Here is a 6,220-nt window from a genome sequence, read left to right on the forward strand (position 1 = left end):
ATAGAAAGTAAAGATTTCATAGGGACATAAGTATAACGAAAGAGATTCATTGAGAGGCGTGTGAAGATAAACCCAGGAGAGCATTGTAGGAATCATAGAGAAAGCGAGGAGAATGATTTTTCGAAAAGGGAAATTATTAAATTATTATTTGAATTAACCCCATACTTTAAGAATTGAAGTTTATGAACCAAGGGATGGGATCTTATTGAACGTAGTTTGTAAACATATTTTTCTGCTAGGCATCGAGTTCTTAAAGGAGGTTCGCAGCATTCTACTTGCATTGCGTTGATTGGGGAAGATTTCATGGCTCCTAAGACAAAGCGAAGAGAGTCTATGGTATGTAATAAACTTCTTCTGTTTTTTGTCAGCCTAGCCAAGCAAGTTGTTTTATTGCGAACCTTATTATTGTCATATTATTTACAGTAGCTATGGGTAGGATCGAAACATTTACACGATTGAAATATTTTGTTCGAAACATAAAAATAATTGAGTGATAAATCGATTGAATAGCTGGGAGTTCAGCGGGAGCAGTAGCTGCGGAAAGAGGCAGATTTTTATCGGTTTGGGGAGAGGGAGGGGCGTACCCCCAAAGACAAAGTATGTTACATTGGTCATTTGCTGTATTTATTTATTAAATAAATGTCAACTATGTTTGGCCAAGATCACCATAAAAACAACTACTCCAGTACCTACTACCTACAGTAACGCAAATGTAGTAAACTGAGCATCTAATTTATCACATATATCTATGGCCTATCTGTCAAAAGAACCAGAAGCTTTACAGCTTGATGTGCAGGGGGGTATAACTCCGACACTTTTTTGGTTTTTTGATGACGTCAGTTCCAGACTATCCAATGAAAAGCCGTCCTGGTTTGATCTCTCACTCTCTCCCGTGTAACAGAGAGAGAGAGGCTACGCTCCATTTCCCCCGGAAACAATGTGACGCCATTATTGCGTCATGGTTGCGTCCTTCTGACAGATCGTGACAGATTCAGATTGTTTGCGTGAGTGGTTTATTTATGTTGTTTGCTTTCGTGAATTCATGAGTTGTTGTTGTGTGAAAATGTCTAAAATTATGAAGCTGTGTTGTGTGTACAGACAGACAGACCACTCGTCATAAATACCCAAAATACGGAAGTTACAAAAGAAACAAAAATGCCAAATGGATCCCTTCGAAGATGCGCACTGCTGACTTTAAATCTACCCAGCATTGGTAGTTATGCAGATTTAAGACAGTATCGAACCCGTTATGACGAAAATACAGGTGTGAATATCCCTTTGTTTGTCTTCAGTGTTCCATGTAATGTGTAACTTAATTTCACCTAAGAATTGAATTTACTTTTAGACCCCGTCCGCGTTCCACAAGGACGGTGTGATGTCATAAAAGACCATAATTACTTGCAATATGATATGTTTAGTTCAGGAACTTTGGTTAACCCGATAAATATGTTTATTTCAGAGCTTGATAACATCTTACCGGGTACCAGCGGTGTGTTCCTTCTGCCAAAAAGATCATGGAATATTACAAAGGTAAATCTGTTCTATGTTACTTGTTATCCAATATGCAGATCTTTTCTTCCTTTCCTCTTACCACTAAGATCATTTTGTTTTCAGACATCAGTGTTCCTGTTCCTGTGGGACCCAGCGGCAGTAATTCAGCCGTTACACGGAAACACAATGCTCCTCTGCGTAAGAATATTTATAGTTTTTTGTACACATTTAAGATGTGTTTTGTGCTCATGAATTCTGTAAGCATATTATTTTTTGAATAACTTCATGACTAAATCCTCAAATTGAAATATTTAATAATTTAAAACAATATTAGCGACTCGAATGAATATTTAAATCAGAAAAAGATTTAGTCGCAGACTTGGTACAAATTTAAGATGTGTTTTGTGCTCATGTTTTCTGTATTCATATTATTTTTTGAATAACTTCATGACTAAATCCTCAAATTGAAATATTTAATAATTTAAAACAATATTAGCGACTCAAATGAATATTTAAACCAGAAAAAGCTTCAGTCGCAGACTTCGTAATCATTTAAAATGTTTTGTGCTTATAAATTTATTTGTTTCTTTCTGTTATCTTACTGAAATAAAATAAAAAATACTTTACAACATGTAACAAAGTTTTTCATTTTTCTTACAAAGCGCCGTCCTGAGAAAATGTGCCGTAAGGAAAGATACCTTATAGCTCATTTTCGCAGGACCGCACTTTGTGAGTTAGAGCCTTGTCGTCCTGAGAGAATCTGTTAACATTTCTAAAATTTATTTTTAAAATAATATTTTAGGCTGATGAATAGCACAATATTGTCTTCCCTGGGTGCCTACCTAGGTAAGATCATATTGTCTATGGCCGCGCTTTTTTTTTTTTTTGTTTCCTCTACTTTGCTGAGTGGTTTGTTTATGCCTCAATTCTGGATGTGACGTCATCGTGGACAAAATTTCTCCCCACTAAAGGCCGAAGTTATCAATCTAGTGATTGGTTTATTTATGTTGATGTGTTGTAAATATCAAATGTGCAATTCCTTGTGATCATTGAAAAGCTAACCCTTTAACGTTAAATATTACTGGATTATTCCGAGAGTTATGCCATCGATCGTTTTCCATATTTTGTGTTCAAATTAATAATGAGGTTATGTGCGTCTTCACGCATTGTGCCTTACATACCATTTAGTTTGGCTAAGCGGTTGTATCAATCTGGTTGAGTTTAACCTAAAGTTGAACCATGTGGAGATGCGTTGTATGTGATATGTGGCGTGGCTATTAAGTAGAACGGTTACAACATCCAATCACACAACCGTTCAACCAAGTTGGATCATCTGTATCGTGGTAGAATTAACTTTTCTCAGTCGGCCTAGGTAGCCGCTGTGCGTAATTGTTTGTAAGAGTACATTTAATTAATAGAAATAAATAAAATATCAGGCATGACTAATGGACGTGAAGTTTGGATGGATTTTTTCACATTATGTGTATAATGATTTAACTAGCTTTGGGTATACTTCAAGCAAGATGTACTCTGATAGAGATGCCAAGAACGAAGTTCTTGTTATATTTTTGGATCAGTTAAAATGTATTTAAAACGGTGTGTACTCCAGAGTAGCAACTGACGAAATGTCGACCCATAATCTAACCTATAACCTAACGTAACCTAACCTAACCGAGCCTCACCTTAAATCCTTTTTTAGGTTTGGGTTTCTTAATATAAGCAGATACTTCGTTATGCATATTATAATTTAAAATAAAACAATAACTTAGTAAACACCACTTTCATCTTTATGCTAAATGCCTAGACTTTATATTACTGTATTTAACTTTTTTATTTTATATTATTTTTTATTATTGATACATTATTTTACAGTATTTCATATTTTAATTCAGTAATGTTGGCCTCACTGGGTTGTTTACCCGTGCTGAGGCCCTAAATACTTTAAAATCTAACATTAAAACGTGTGAGATTAATATAGTAAGCTAATATGGGTTACATGGAATTGTGCTGAGTTCCAGTGGCAGAGGTTGTAGGAGTAGGTAGGGGTTGGGAAGATAGTGGTCTTTGTCAATAGGGAACAACCTAAGTATTGGGTTTCTATTTAGGTGGATTTAATTATTGATGACTTGGCCATTGGCATCAATGTTTCACAAATAAATTTTTAAATATAGGATTCTTCGAATTCGCAATCAGTGGGTTCAAGCTCCCTTATTATAAGGGCCTTGTTATACTCATTAATTAATGTTTATTAAATAACTAATTACCATCACATAACAGCAGTGCCATGGACCTTCCCAACCCAGAGAATTTTTCCATCAAGACGGAACCAGGATACCAGGAAGAAGGCGCTGGTGAAATGCCGTATATGGATATAGAAATCCACCTTCCGGATGTAAAGAAGGAATGTTTGCAGTATGCTGAGAGTGTTCAGCCAACTAGTAAGTTGCATTACGTATATTATCACAAAGGAGTTGCAGTCAGGACAGTTGCTTGTTTTGTCCTTCCCCTCTCGTCGTCCAGCGGTACTTCATTTTACCTTTGTGATATTGCTTTGCAGGAAACTGTCGAACTAAGAAAACGTGAACTTTTAATGCCCGCAAAATATTCCTAGTTCCTCAAGCTGTTGCCTCGCCATATTTTACCACTAAAATAAAGTATCTCTTCTAAACGTTCTCCATTCCAAGAATATTTTGAGATTATAATAAATGTACTTGAAATACATTTTTGTGTTATAATATATTTGTATCATGACTTATAACGGTGATATCGGATTTTTTTGTCCCTTTCCTACTCATCTCACTAGGGAATTCCTGTGTCGAGATGAGCACATTACCATTAGAATTATATTAAATCAAATAAGTAAGGAACATAATACATACATAGATGGATTATATCAAATATGGGCTTTCTAAGGAATAACGACCGAATGACAGAAGCTACGATAAGGGTAATCCAAAATCACAACTCTCAGCTACGATGGAATTTTTCACCATTTTCTTTGATAAATTTAACGAACCTAAACTTTTTTATATTTTCACTGTGCATATTATAAAGCAACGGAGCTCTATAAGAAATCTTTATTTGTCCAAATAATGTTCTGTTATTCACCGGCTGATACATTAAAGAAGAACCCAATCTAGTGTTGCGCACTTGTTGTGATCTTTTGGCAGTATCAATGTTGTTGAAAAATTTGCAGAGAGCCTTTATTATTTACAACTGCCTTACTGACATAAGTTTTCTTTCATTGTATAATAACTGTGAGGAATATATTTTTTAAATTAATTTTTGTGCTACATTTGAAAGCTCTAGGGTAGTCTTGTGTGGAGAACCCCAACAGACAACATTATAAGAAAGCATTGTTTGAATAAGCGTGTGGTTTACAGTTTTTAATGTAACTATGTCCAATATATTTCTCAGATTCTTGAAGATGTAGGCTAGCTCTCTTATTTTGTTTAGTAATACAGTAACATTATTGTTCCATTTTAGATTGTTAATATTATTAAATGATAATTATTCGATTGACATTAAGAAACTAGACATTATAAAGAATAGAACACAATCTCTGAAAATATTCTTACTGCGGCCATCTGTTGTAATATTTATTAGTGAAATCCCTTGGTGATGGCATAATTTATTTTGTTTAAAGTCAAATAATTAGAAGGTTAAATTATTTTATATGAAAAAGTGAATTTAACTTTTTAATAAAATATATTATATTTATTGTCTTTGAAATTTGTACCCGCAAAGTATATGTTACTGCAATCAGCTTAACATTCAGCAGGTCTTTATATACCATTGTATTGTTGTTTTGTTATTCCAGGTAGCATTAATGTGGAGACTGTTCCGATCCAGGCAGGACACAGAGAAGAAGACGAAGGTGGGATTCCTTATACGGAAATAGACATAGACCTGCTGGATGTTAAAAAGGAATGCTTAGAGCACTCTGAAGGTATTACCCAGACTGCAGGTAAAATCAGTTTTTATTTGTCTGAATTTGTTTTTATAATTTTTATTTATTTATTTATACTCCCATTGGGCTTTTACATACATAGTTCATAAAAAAAAATTCTGAAGATTGTAGGTTCACAAGGTAATAGTAAAAATACATATAACCATATCCATTTGACATATTATAACATCAAGTAAATAGTAAATGCATACAATAATTATTTGTAGGTATAAACCTGTTAATAAACCAAAAAATAGGAATATGCCTACTCCAAAGTTATACAAACTTAAATTAGTTAATAAGAAATGTAAAGTTTATATGTAAATGCTAGGTAGTGGCAGCAGTAACATGATACAATACGACACATAGTCTATGAGGCCTTTGAGTTAGAAAGTTAACGAAATGATTATTGGCAGTATTGTTAACAAATATACTGCGTTTGACAAGTTTTCGTGGCCTGTTAAATCGAGGGCGTTCGGTCTGCCATTTTACATACATATTTTACATAAAAAATATTGTGAAGATTATAAATATAGAATATGAAAGCAATAATATAACCTTCCTCATTTGACATATAAAACCAAGCAAAAAGCAAATCTAAACATGGTAGTTTGTCTGTTGTAAGAAAATAAGAAAATGTCTACTTCTAACATATAAAGACGAAAATTGTTTTTAAAAATGTTAAGTTTATATGTTTAAGTTTATATGAACATTATTTTCTGTTTTCTTTTTAGATACATACTTATTGAGCTTTCCATCTTTTCAGACACAATATCGGAC

At 33.8% G+C, this 6,220-nt stretch overlaps 1 long non-coding RNA gene across 1 annotated transcript; it reads left to right on the forward strand.

The window, feature by feature from the left end:
- Positions 1-936: 936 nt before the first annotated feature.
- On the forward strand, positions 937-1,946 carry LOC149413982 (uncharacterized). The gene is made up of 3 exons (XR_016304090.1): positions 937-1,264; positions 1,460-1,530; positions 1,615-1,946. It is a non-coding gene; the product is annotated as an uncharacterized LOC149413982 (long non-coding RNA).
- Positions 1,947-6,220: the final 4,274 nt, after the last annotated feature.

The sequence above is a fragment of the Hesperophylax consimilis genome, chromosome 20 (genome assembly GCF_061612785.1).
Source record: "Hesperophylax consimilis isolate HC1 chromosome 20, BYU_Hcon_1.0, whole genome shotgun sequence".
Lineage (NCBI taxonomy): Eukaryota > Metazoa > Arthropoda > Insecta > Trichoptera > Limnephilidae > Hesperophylax > Hesperophylax consimilis.